The 13,956-nt window shown below is 39.0% G+C and overlaps 1 long non-coding RNA gene across 2 annotated transcripts in view; it reads left to right on the top strand.

Annotated features, from left to right (window-relative positions):
• The window catches only part of LOC132317855 (uncharacterized), a 102,828-nt gene that overhangs the window by 57,666 nt on the left and 31,206 nt on the right, over positions 1 to 13,956 (top strand). For both annotated transcript variants that reach the window (XR_009484245.1, XR_009484246.1), the window contains exon 4: positions 7,527 to 7,593. This is a non-coding gene — a long non-coding RNA (uncharacterized LOC132317855). The remainder of the gene's footprint in view (positions 1 to 7,526; positions 7,594 to 13,956) is intronic.

The following is a 13,956-nucleotide window of genomic DNA, read 5'->3' as shown; positions in this document are numbered from 1 at the left end:
AAATGGTGGCTGAAACAAGTATGTTGAAGGAAGTATCTGTGGTAAAGTTCTTCCTATCATCAGGTTTGGTTTGATATTTTATAATACCACAGCATTTTTACCTGTCTGAGGTACTGTCTCGTTGTTTGTGGAGAAAGTGTCATATCTTTTTGTGCCTGAATGATCACCCATAAAAGCCTACATTTTTTTAAGAAACAGGGAATAGCAATAGAGTCTGGCTTTTGTTTGGGCCTCGCTATGGGCTCCTCTCAGAACCAGCCCTGCTCTGGCATTGCAGCCATGCTGCTTATTCTACCACATCTGTGCATCCCTGTGAAGAACAGAAGGGCGGCCCCTGTTTGCAGCAGACGATTTCTTTATACTGTGGAACAGCTATTGGAAAAGGCTCACCTGAAATTTCAGTAGCTGTTTCAATTCATTATATTTACAACCTTTGCTATTTATGAATATATGCACTCTTAAGGGAATGGCTGATTATTTTAAAACATCTGTGAAGAAGGCTTTTCTTGTGTGAACAAGAGTGTTGGCTGTGCATTACTCAGGTTTTGTTGCTATTTATTTTTAAAGATTTTCTTTCTATGGTAGCAAAGCAGAAAGAAGGTTGTGAAGTTCAGGTACCCAGCCATACAACCAAAGTGACCAAAATTTAAACAGGTTGCAGATAACACAGTGAAAAGTTTAGAGGAGAAGGAACTTAAAGCAAGATTGTTCATGAAAATTTCAGAAAGGGGAAAATTACAGTTAAATTTATGATGAATGACATCTCTGGCTCTTACCGCAGAGAATCTTGCTTAAGTCTCTTAATTCTGTGCTGTTAACCTTAAGGCAGAAAAAAAGAGAAGGCACAGTGCCATTTGAAGATAAAATGGAAGTAGCAAGCAGATGATGACTTTTCATTTGTATGCATTTTACAAACAATTTTTTGTCACCTCTATACACCAGGGCCTTTGAGAATGCAGTCTGCAGAGTATGACCATTTTATTGTGATGTGTTATGGCATGCAATTCAGTACATTAAAGTTATCCAGAAATGAGTAATATTTCCAGCACTTGCATGTCCTCTTCACTTTGTGTGTTTTCAACTTTTAACTTGTAGTAACTACAGTGGTGTACTTGCTAGTTTTGTTTTTGTGTTCAAGAACAACCATGTGAAAGAGCATAGTTTCCCTTCCTCCCTCTCTCTTCACTCCAAGAGCATTCCTGTGTTTCTTTCCCATTCTCTATCAGCTTTTCTCTCACGTCTTGTGCAGGTTGCCATTGCCTAAGGAAGGCTCCAACTTTTCCTTTCCAGTTAGTTTGCAAACCGCTCATTAAGCTAAGAAGGTTGGGGTGCTGGTTGTCCTGTGGGAGCTGAGTACAGACACGGAAACCATATTCAGCTGTGAGTAGAAACCCACAGCCCAGCCCAGGTTTCCTGTTCTCTTTGCCTTCTCCTTCCTGCCTCCTGGGTGGAGGAAGGACCAGTGCCCTCTTCTCCCGTGGAGAGGTTGGTCCTGTGCAGCCTCCCTCCGCCCAGCCTCCCTGCGTCCTCAAGCTGCAGATCAACAGGGCCAGGCACTCCCGCAGATACATCGTTTTGGTTCCCTTTGTGTCACCCATGTATTAGTTCATAGGCAAAGAACTCTGAGATTCTTCTACATCTCTAACTGTTGCCAGGCAGGTATGCAAGTGATTTTTTTAACAGCTTTTTAACAACCTTCTTGAATATTGGTGAAGTGAATACTCGTTATTGAGGGCTAGTCACATGATGAAGTGTTTTTCCACACAGGAAAATAAAAATGACTGAGGAGGATTCTGTGCCTGTTGCCCTCAAAAGCTGCTGCTCAGATTTGCCCAACTCAGACTGCCTATTATTTGTAATTAGTGGCAAACACCTTTCTGAGATCTGAAAGTCAGGTTGTTCCCTTGTCCTTTCCACATACCACCACTGATAATAATAATATTAAATTTGAACAGGATATGAATTCATTGTTGTTTATTTGGAGGTTTCTACTCAATTCTAACGAAACCATTGTTTTTCACCATGGTTCAAAATGCACCTGTGTTTGCAGGTTGCACCCTTGTGAGTGGTTCCTTTGAAGACACTGATGTATTGTGGCCTAAACATTTTTATGGTTAATGGTAAAATGTAAGGTGGAATGAACCGAACTTCAGTCCCACATTCCCTGTTAAAAAAAAAAAAAAAAAAAAAAATCTGTTTTGATCTGTTGATTCAAATCAGTAAGAAAACTACTCAAATGATAAAAAATGGAATCTCAAGTTTCTGTTTCTGCTTAATTGTTAATGAAAGAGATTTGAATTGGCTTGCTGTGTTTTATGAACCTAGACAAATGAATTTAGTTTTAAATAATCTCAAAGAGATTATTTAATCTCTAAGACCTCTATGGGAGAATCCACTTGTGTCATTTTTATGGCTGAGGCATAATGACACACAGAGTTTACTCACAGTCCCTGGAAGTCAGTGCGATCCCTGTGGTCCAAGCCAAGGGACTATTGTGGCAAGTAGCCAGAGTGACAAGCAGCATTTCCACTTACTGGTAGCACCTAGGCAGCCATCTTTAGCTCACAGGGAAAAGAAAAGGATCTCTGGATTCAAAACCACGTGCATGGCATTCCATTCTGAAAGACCATTTGAAAGAGCTTTATACCACATCACTGCATCGGAGGACTTTCCTCTGGCTGCTGGCCCTTCAAAAGCTCCAAATATGGAAAAGAGAGGAGCTAAGCCATGGACTGATTTACTGGGGCCATAGCAAGTTTCTCTTCTGCCAGACAGCTCCCATCAGTTGACCAGAGCGGGGCTGATCCCAGGTGCGCTGGCTCGGCAGGCAGAGCAGGGTCGCTTCCATCCCCTGATGTTGTACCCGGCACATCCTCCCGCCCCTTGCCACTGCTGGGCTGTGGTGGCTGTTCCCTCTCCCGGTCCTCTAGACCTTTGTCATCCAGAGAGGCTGCCCCAAGCACTCTCCTCCTCCCAGCCATGCCTGCCTTCCCCAAAACCCGGATGCAGGCCTCAGGGGTGTGCCAGGAGCAAGGCAGGGGCTGCCCCATGCCACCAGCCTGCCACCTGCACCACCCCAGTCCCAGCTGCGGGTGCAGCCAGCCCCCACAGCCCTTCAGCTGGTGGACAGCCTCCAGACCTCCCTCCGAGGGCTGCGCTGCCATCGTAACTGTCCTCCTCCACTTCAAAGCCCCTGTTCTCACACTTCCTGCCTTCGGTAATGAACCTTCAATTTCCTCCAGGTAAATAAAGTGAAACTGGAAAGAACTGTAAAACAAAACATAAAAGTAGCTGAGCTGGAGAGTTACTGCCCACAGTGTCCCTGGGAATGGTTTTTCCTGTCCTCCCGCTGCGGTTTCTAGCCTGTTGTCTCCCACTTTGTTTGCCCTTCCTTACCAGTTTTTAGCTGTAAGCCCTTTAGCATGCAACCTTCTCTTCGTGGGAGCATTTGTACAGATGCTAATAGGTAGAGAGGCTCCTCCCATCGCTCCATTTTTATTAATGGGAGGATCAGAGAAATTACCACATTTTTAACATCTCTTTTGCAGTAGCTATTAAGCTTCATGGTGTAGCAACAGTGAGTGGATTTTTGTTCATTTGTTCACAACACTGAATTCCAAGATAAATTCTTCTCTGCAAGGTTATTAGGTGCTGGGAGAGCATGTGTTTGTTGCTCAGTAGGTTACATGGTATTTTCATTTCGAAGTGACATTTTACGTGACATTTTGCTTTAGAACAATAGACGGGCAAAATTGAAATTTCAGGTCTGTAGCAGAAGAGTTATGTCTATTACTTAGTGTATTTAGTAACTTGCAACTTTTATAAATTCTGCCTGATTGGACCTCTTTTCACAAAATCCAGATTAAATGCATTTTGAAGAAGGGAGGGTGCTGACTGGTCTCAAATGTGCTGGTCTGCAAACTTGCAGACCAGCTGTCCTACTCACTAGGGAAGGTAAGAGGGCTCAGATGAAGGGTTTTGTGCTGCTGGAAACACAACCAGCTTTCTCAGGAGACTGCTTTGAGGGAGATTGCAGCAATATTGCATCCCCACTGTTACTAGTGGGTATTGCCACACACATGTATAATTTGTGCTAGATAAAATCAGGAGGTAATAAAGACAGGTAAAAAGAAGAGATTAGAGATCTGCTGTGTACTTTTTTTCCTTCTTTTTTTTTTTTTTCTTAGGGAGCAAAAATGTCCAGGGGATGCCACATTAACTCGGGGAAAAGCAAGTGCTGCTTTAAATCAGAAAACTTGTGTTATACCAAGTGCTTTATTTTGGGAACCATTTCAGTATGTTATGAAGGAAAGTTGCAGACTAGGCATGTTTACTAGACCTTTAATTGCTACATTTAGGAGAAAGGCACTTTTTTTTTCCCCCTCCGCCCCCCTCCCCTTTTTAACGACAAGAAGCCAGAGTTTGCTGTGCAAATGAAGCAGGCTTTGCAAGAATCAGATTCACTTTGGACGACTCTTCACATTCCTAGTCATCATTACATTAGGCAGCACAATTCCATCTCTGGTTGATGGGCAGAAAAAGTGGGCAGCCTGCCAGGTAGACGTTTCCATGGCTCCCAACCCCCAAAGGTGATGCGTTTTTCAGCTAATTCAATGAAGAGTGGGCTGAACTTTGGGTATAAACTAGACAATAGCTGCCTTCGCAGTATCAGCAGAATGGTTTATGGGAATGCACTCCACATTTGGCAGAGCATCATGTGACCTTACGGCTGAGATTTTGTGATGGTGCCAACGGAGACTTGGAAAGCAGCGCCCGTTCTGACTTTTTTCCTCTTTTCTTACATGGCTCAGAAAATGGTGGATCTTAATACTTGACTTTAGCCAGACTCAGCAAGCGATTGAGCTTTGAAGCACAACTTTGCCTTTATTCTGGCTTTTTTGGCACACCACCAGGAGGCTGTCCCTTTCACGCCTGATAAATTCTGCTTCTTATCTCCAAATAGAAAAAAGAAAGAAAGAAAATATAAGCAGAATATTTATACTTCATAACTGCATTTTAAAACTACCTGTTTTGGTTTTTTATTGCTGATCTGTAGTTTAAAACAGCCCTCCTGAGTGTCTGAAGGATAAAAGTTGTTTTTTATTTTTCTGGGTTTTTTTTTTCCTCCTGTTTAATGAACAGGCATTTGAACTGGGCAAACGGGGCGACAGCATTGAACATGAGATCATTGCAGCATAGTGTAGCAAACTGGCACCCTGCCTTTTCACCCCTTTGCTCCGGCAGATTTGTGCAATTCCCATTTATAAAACCGGCACAGGGGCGAGGTGAATTTTCTGGTCTCTCCCCACCTCTAGTCCTGTGCAGGCAGTTGCGGCAAGGATTGGTGCAGCTTTTGCGCAGTGCTTTGTGCCTGGAATTCCGAGAAGAGCGAGCGAGAGAGAAGACAGGCATCCTGGTCTTCTTCCGAGAAAGAACAGGAGCCCTAAGAAGAAGAAACAAATCTGAGTTTGTCCTACATACAAGAGTGCAGAAAAAAAAAGTGACTCTCCTGCTTCCAAAAAAAAAAAAAATCTGGCATGATGTTTCACTACAGAGACATCAGGATGTGTTAGAGCTTCTTAAAACAGTGTAACAAAATGAGGCTAGGAGATTGATTCTTTTAGTAAAAAAAAAAAAGGAAAGAAGGAATGAATTTTTTGTTTGTTTGTTTGTTTGTTTCACTATTTCTCATATAGCAGTATTGGCACTGGGTGAAAACGTACCTTTCATATCAGGTATAGCTTCTTTTCCTTTTTTTCCTCTTTTTCTTTTTTTAAGCCGTTTTAAACATGTTGTTTTGAAACTGAGTCCTTGTGTATTAATTTTAACGTAGTCAGCTGTTCACACTTTTTAAAACTAACTTTTTGGGGGTGTGTTTGATCTAATACTGCTAAAAATAGAAAGTAAACAAAAAATTGAGGGTCTATAGAAATAAGTGGTTAGGCACATTTTTGTCTTAGCTAAGCACTGGAGTTATGCAAAGACCTTAATGTTACATTTATTCAGTCTAAGCTCTGGTTATCGCTAAGAAAGTTGTGGGTATTTAGATCTGGTTGCTAAGGAAAATAAATTCTTTTTTTTGTAGTGTGACTCATGCTTTCAGTTTCTAAAGAGGGAAAGAGAAAAAAAGAAACGCGTTAAACTGTAGGAAAGGATAGCTCTTGTAGCCAGTATATTAAAGTTATTATTGAGTTAATTCATATTCTTACAATTCTTACAATTTGTATCTAAAACCACTACAAAGAAATCAGTGTAATAAGCACTGGAATAAAAGGCACATTATTGGGACATTCATGAAGTAAGCCTGCTTTACAGCTAGTAACAGTGACTATTTTAAGATGTTCGGTAAAGCAGCACTTGTCCAGGAATAGCTGAAAACAGTATTTAAGATATCCATTCAGAATGTTTGTGATAAGTGCATGCAGAGTTAAAGTAAGTTTTGAACATATGACGCTTTACTAGAGCCTTTTTCTTCAAGCAGTTGTCTGTCTATTGTAACATATTACTAGGCAATTAGAAGAGTGTGTAACAAAATTCATTCTGACTGACAGATTTTGAAAAGCTCAGCCAAATTGGTGTTTTATGTATTTTGGATTTTTTTTTTTTAATATTTTCCTAGCATTTCTAATTTATGTTAAAAATACAGATGTACTCAGCTGGAAATTACTTTGAAACTTACAGTGTCTTTTTCATCGGAAACTATGATTTTTTTTCAAAATGTTCATGATAGGTGTTTGTCTAATAAAAAGCTTTATGAATATATCATGACTTTACAAACTAGAATTGTTTTAATGTGTGCTTCACTTTTTATACATCACTGATTAGACAGTAACTTCTAAGATTATATGCTAATTTTGCTACCTTATATTTTTGTTGTTCTGCAATGAATTCTGGGAAATTGCTGAATGGAGACCTTATGTATATGACACATATACCTCCCTTCACCCATTTTGTACCAGAAAGTGTTTCTTAGATCTACGGTGATACTGCCCTCCCCAATAGTTTTGTTAGAATAATTACGTATGTCATTAGTACCTAAGTCTGTTAAGAAACCAAGGCTTGCATTATCTTAAAAGAACTTCTAAAATTTCTATAACTGGTCATAGTAATCACATATTTTTCTTTTTTTTTCCCTGTAAAGTTTTGTAAACATTTCTTGATTTAAGCCATTTAGTTTATCCCAGTATTTTTATGAAGTTCCATACCAAATTACCTCATCATGTGCACTAGTTGATAAAAGATATTTATTTTTGTGAAGGATGCTCCTTCCCTTCTGGAATTCCTAATAAAAATAAAATATTTGTGGGGTGAAAAAAGACTAGGAAATACTAAATGAAATAGTCCCTTTGCCAAAGTGTGCGTGTTCACAGCATGTCTTCCCATGGCCCTGAGAGAGGCGTCAGCAGTGTGTTGGTTTTATACCTTAAAAGCATAATTACTGATTTTGTGTATGTTTCATGTTGTTTTGAAAAAATTTCACATAAAACAGATATTTCAAAATCTTTCTCTCGCTTTTTTTGTTTTAGTGAAAGAAAAAAAAATTAAAATGAAAAAGGAAACTGAAGAAGTTAATTATACCAGTATTCAGTGAAGGTAATGCAGTGATCTTAAATGGTTTTGGGGTTTTTTTGTTAAAAAATAAAGTTAATGGCAAGAACGTGAAGCAGGTTAGCTTTAAAAGAATTTCTTTCCTGAAGAGAGCCTAAAAATATAATTTCACAGATATGTATTAAACTTTTGTTCTGATTGCTTTCTGTTGGGAATATTGCAATTTGGGCAGCCTTTATACAGTATGTTTCCATGAAGCTTTAGAATTAATTGAAAGTTCAATACAGAATTTGTTCTCATGTTATGCCTAGTAAATATTTAACACATATATATTTACTAGTATGTTTATATTGCTAGTATATTTGTAGTATGTATATATCTATTTGCTAGTATATAACTATATTGCAGTGACCAATTATTTTTGAAGTGTGGAATATCTCTTCTATTCACAAAAAAAAAAAAAGAAAGAAAATCAGAGAAGCAATTTTATAGCACTTATTACAATCATTCAGTAAATTATATATGCAGTCTGCATTCTTATTTCTGATACTAAGATAACTATTCTAGTTTGAGTGCTTGTCTTACATATTCTATCCCATCAGTGTCAGCAGAAAACAATTATAAAAATATCATTCCTTCTGAATGCTGAAGAAGTTATATAAAGTGAAAGCAGTTTTAAAGCAGACTGTTCTAGAAAATAAATTAACATTATTTTAAAATGCAAAAGGGTACACTTGAACATGCAAGATTTAATCCACTAAATTAAAAAAGAAAAAAAATGTCATTTACGAATGTTCAGCTGTCATTACTGAACTAGAAATACATGTTGCAGTCTGCAAGAAAATGAAGCATTGCCCTGATTCAAAAACTTTGTTATTGGCAGCACTTATTCCCTTGAAAGGAGTTTTGCCCGACTAGTGATGGCAGAATTAGGCCTTCAGTGGGAACTAGTGGAAGGCAGGCATTAAAATCTTACTCAGATACAGATTTCAGTAACCTGCTAAAATCATAAGAGACTTTTCTGTAGCACCTGGTTTTAACATTATACTTGCTTCTTACGCCTATATTTTACAAATGCATTTGTGGCTATATTGTTACAAGTTATTCTGGTGTGTCAGATACTATGCTTAAAGATGCAGTATTTATTGATGCTTTAATTTAGAATATGTAAATTAGAAAACTGTATCTGTGTCTCACCTTTCTGAATTACTGGACCTGTTTTCAGTCTGTTGTGTAGGACACCCTACATTCAGCGAGTGATAATTTGTATTGTACTGCTTGCCGGTCACAAGAAGAAAGTATTTGTTGTAGGAGTTAACCCTGAAGTTTTGCAAGATTGTGTTTCTCCCTGCATTCTTATTACTAGGGAATAGCATTGATGGGAGGATTAGTGAATCAAACACAAATTAACTTCTTTGCTTTGATTAATAGGCATTGTTTAATCAACAAGTTATTGTCAAGCAGTACTTAGATGCCCTGTAGTACGAAGAAATAGCTAAGCAGTCTTTATAATGTTGTAGGGGAGCTGCACTCCAGTGTGCCTCCTTGCTTTTCAGATTTGGTGGGGTGATTTTTATTTTGGGTTGTAGTACATGATAGGAGCTCAGACACAATGGACAAACCTGTATTGTTCACTTCTGTATCACGTCCAATTATGGATTCCAGTCTTGCCTGCTGTGTGCATACTATAGACAGATGCAAGTTGTTGGGAGTTGAGAGTTCATTGGTAAGCCAAAGTGTGCGCAAAAGGGCATTAATTCCTGCTGAAGAGAAGACAATGTTGTGCCGTCAATCTGTAAAAAAAGTGTTTTTTCTTCCTTTTTCAAAAAACAGTTACAAGTCTCTAGTTTTTTTGGTGCATCCACCATTTATGCAGTTAAGTTTGAAGTAGCCTTCTTTGCAATAGATGGTAATATTTTTTCTCTTAAATACTTGTTCTTACATTGCTTCATATGTTTGTTTGTTTAAAGTCTTCTGCATCTCACTTTAAAAGGAAAATGCTAATCAATGATGCCAATTGGCATAAACCCGTAGATCCGATCTTGTGTTGAAACGTACTGCACAAGCTCGCTTCTATGGGTCTGTGTCAGTATGGTGATCTGGCAAAAGTTTATGTAGCACGCAATGCAGTGGTTTTTGACAACAAGCCTGAGTGAGCGTAGAAAACTATATATTGTTTTTGGAATGCTTCTCTTGTCCCTTGCCTTATCTTCAAACTTGATTAAGTGATTTGTTCTTTTATCAGTTGCCTTAAGCACCTTTGGAATAATATCTTACTAAAATTTACAGAGAGATGTGAGGGAATTGTAGGGTTTCCAATGAGGGAGAGTAGGAGATACCATTTGCTGACTTTATTAAATGTACCATTACATGGTATTACATTCAAAAAATGTAGAAAAAAACAAGAAGAGATTTATATTTTATTTTTATTGTAAAATAAGACCAAATGGTCATTTATTTCCAGAAATGTAGTTGGACTTGCATAATTCCTATCAAATATGTATGTGTATATATACACATAAAACACACATGTATATATCTTTATACATATGCAAACAGGGTAGAACAGAAATTCTATCTCTGCACTAGAAAAATCTATCTAAGAATATGCCTTATCATCTGAAAAGTGGGGAATAACTCCAGTTGAAAACCTACCCCAATGGGAAATATATAAGCCTGTGGCTTCTGTCACATTTCAAAGAAAGGCTGAAGAAGTGAAGACGACTTTATGGTCACCGTTGGAAGCTGTGTGCATCCGGGTTGAGGTAGTAGGTTGTATGGTTTAGAGTTACACCCTGGGAGTTAACTGTACAACCTTCTAGCTTTCCTTGGAGCACACTTGAGCCATCGAGGAATTCATCACCACTTTAATCTGATCAGGGAAAGTATGCAAAAAGGTATTGTGTCATGGCTGTACATAATAATCACTCTGAGGCTTTACTGATGTCCTGATTGCTTGATTATTTCGTTCACATCCTGTTATGAACAATGCTAACATCTTGTCTTAATGGACTGTGACTTTGTACTGCAGACACTGAGGAAAGACTGATGATGATTTTCATTCCATTAACAGGAAAGCTTTGAAAGTTTATTTTGATTTATAAATTCAGAAAAATATCAAGTATTTAACCCTTTATTCTTTCTTCATAGAAATAGCTTATCCTGCACAGTTGATTTTTGTTGCTGTTGTTATATAGGTGCACATTCTTTTTAAAGGGAAAAGAACAAATTTTTCTGTCCTTATAATACTTTCCAAAAAATATTGCAACACTGCTGCTTGGATAGCAGCTGGCAGTGTCACAAGTTGATCCTGATCTTCCTTGGATTTATGATATTCTTTCTTTGTGCCTGCACAACTCAGTGTTATGAACACAGATCCCCTGCGCTTCCACCGTGTCGTGATTCATGTGCCGCTCAGCCTAATCCCGCTCTGGGGTCTCAGCATCCGTGTCCTTACACAGCATGTCAGCCTGACCCTGATCCACAATGCCCTTGTCATTTTTGGCCCCAGCTGAAGTTCTGACGCATCTTCCTAACTCAGCAGGACTTGAAGAAGTCACATTCCCGATGCGAGTGGTTTCCAAAGCATTGGGCACCAGCAGCAGCAGCAGGTCCCAGAGCTGGGTGCCTTCACCCATGCAGGTTGGGTGCCTTCACCCCTGCGTTGCCTGTATGTCTGGCATGCTTTTTTAAAAAAAGCAATACCAGAATGCAACAAGGCAAAAAAATGTGTATTTGATCCCAATCTGAATAGGGAGATGAAGACATGCTTGTGAAGGTTTATGCCCCAAGTTGTGCATTCCCATTTCATGCTGGTTTTCAGTCGTCCTTATTTTGGAAAAAGAAAAAGATCCCTTGAGATGTGTACATTCCATAAGCATGTATCTTACCAAAGAGAGAAAAAATAGTGAGTGTTTTCGCAGTTTAGCCATTCCCAGGAAGAGCTGTGAAATGGGAGGGAAAAGGAAAAAGGACTGTGCCTGTTTATCCACCATGATTTTTTAAGTGGGGCCGGCTTCTGAAAATGACCTTAAAGATGAGGTCTCCTCAGTGTGATGGAAGGCATTACTGCCAAAGTAGGAGCATCTGGACCAGACAGTGATGCTTATTCCAAAATAGTTGGGGAAAAGCTGATACTGTCTGTTTCCAAGTACTTTTCCATAAAAAGGGAAAAGGAGTAGAACTTAATAATTTATAATTAATAATAGCAGTAGTGATAATTTTGCCGGAAATTGATTTAAGGTTTGCTGATATAAAGCAAAAGAGCTGAGCCATGCCCCTGTGGTGCTGTGGTCAGGGGGACACCACTGATGTGAGCTGTGGGCATGCCAGACTCCCGTGGGCTGAGGAGAGGGTGAAATGTGGCTGTCCTGTGCAGAGGTGAGGGCTGCGGTCCTAGAGCTCCCAAGTTAACAGCAAATAGGTCTTTCTCCAGGGTATTTTGAACCCCTGCATTTCTTGCTTTACTTTTATTGCAGGTGACCGTAACAAAGTATTTGACATTTCCAATGTTTAATTGTTAGGTTTTCCATCAGCAAGGAAAGTTAAGAATGTTTATTTTAAGTGGATTTCATGCTTGCTTGTGTTTTGGTTATTATTTTCCTTTCAGTTCTGCCTATTCAAAAAATCACTTGCTTACAGGTCCCTATGTTTGACTCTTTCTACCTCAGCTTAAGGCTTGCCTAACCACTTTCCTAGGTAAGGAATAAAAAGAGAAGATGAAAATGGATTTAGTCTCTCTTTTTAATAGCATTTATTTTCAGTGATTAATGTTTGTAATAGGAAATTGGTAAAGAGGATCTGCATGACAGTTAGGTGGATGTACAATGGATTTTAAGTCTGTCTTAAAGTGTGTGGGAGAGGAAGGAGGAGGTTGAGTGAATCAGAGCTACTCCAAGCTAATCGAAAATGCTTAAGGGGGCAGTGGCTAAATGGGGTGATAGAGAGGAGACCTCCATCAGCTGATGAAGCTTAACACGGACCACTCATAATCTGAATAAAATCTGTAATATCCTCTGTGGATTCAAAAGGACCCTGGTCACCAGTATGTTTTCTTCCTTTTCTATTTTAAATTTTTTTGTTTTGTAGTTTAAGTCCACTGGAAAGAAACAGTGTAATTGCTGCTTTCTGCCAACAGAGCAACAGGTGTTCAATCTTTTTATATTAATTCTTCAATTAGTTGCAAAATAGGGGGGATTGTTTATACTAAGTTGAACTGAATAGAAATGACTGATGCAGAAAATGTGGGAATGTTTCATCTGTCCTTCAAATGCATGATAGATTTGTTATTCTATCAGGCATAGTTGCATGTTGCTATGCAAATTTTCATTGCAGCATCACCTGCTTTAATGAATATACATTTTCTGTATTTCTTTGTCTGTTCTTTAATTTAGGGGTTTTACCCTGTAATGTGCAATACATTGTTTTGGTAAGAGTTATCAAGTTACGAGCAAAAATGAATGAGACTGTGAGTTAATTTCGAAGTGGATTAAGGTAGAGAATGAAAAACAAAGGGGAAAAAAAGCTCTATTAAGAACAGCTGGATGGAGTTAGGTCTTCTGTGATTTCATTTTAAAGTCATAAAACATATTGTCTGTTTTAGGCGAAGTCTGGCATTTTTTACCTTTACAGTGCAGTTGGAATATTAGTCAGTCACGTAGTACTCAGCATTATATTGCTATGTTGCTTCTGTAGGAAATACATGCACTTTGTAACATGGCTACACATGGATGTGTTCCAATCTAGAGCCCATCTAACAGTGTTTGCTCCTATCAGTAAGCCATAATGTTATCATCCTTGTACCTTTACTTTGCTTCTTGCATATAGAAGAAATATCCATTAGGATATTTTTGGACAAATCTTGAGATCCAACCGATCTGCAACTCCCAGTGGCTTCTTTGGGAGACACAGGTCCTCAGCGTTTCACAAGTTTGGTCCTACAAAAAAACTGGCTGCAGAGACGCTGACTCGCCCAACATCCTTTTGCTTGCCACAATTTCCTTGGTAAAGATTAAGAGTAATCCAAGGCCTTAACCATGGTTCCCAACACAGAAACTTACAGCATGGTGAAAACCCGCTTTAATGCCAGATCCTGTTTGCCTTAAGAGCTAAGTCGCTTCAGAGAGCTGGGGAGAGTTTGGATTTCCTGCTGCAGCCCACAGTGCCTGTGTCCAGAGGCATGTCCAAAGAAAACAGAGTTAAAGGGACATTTCTGAGTTAATAACTGTGGGTCGGATGCACTAACAGAGCTTGGGTGTTTTGGGCCCAGCCATTTTGAGACCTTGCCGTGGAATAAAGCTGCCGTTAATCCAGTTTGCCAGAGCAGGTAAAGCAAGTTTTTAGTAGTTTTGTGCTGTTGAAATAGCACAGAACAGTCAAATACATATGAGTGAAAATGGGTCAATATAG

The sequence above is a fragment of the Gavia stellata genome, chromosome 1, assembly GCF_030936135.1.
Source record: "Gavia stellata isolate bGavSte3 chromosome 1, bGavSte3.hap2, whole genome shotgun sequence".
Classification (NCBI taxonomy): domain Eukaryota; kingdom Metazoa; phylum Chordata; class Aves; order Gaviiformes; family Gaviidae; genus Gavia; species Gavia stellata.
This window is presented reverse-complemented; position numbering and strand designations above follow the sequence as displayed.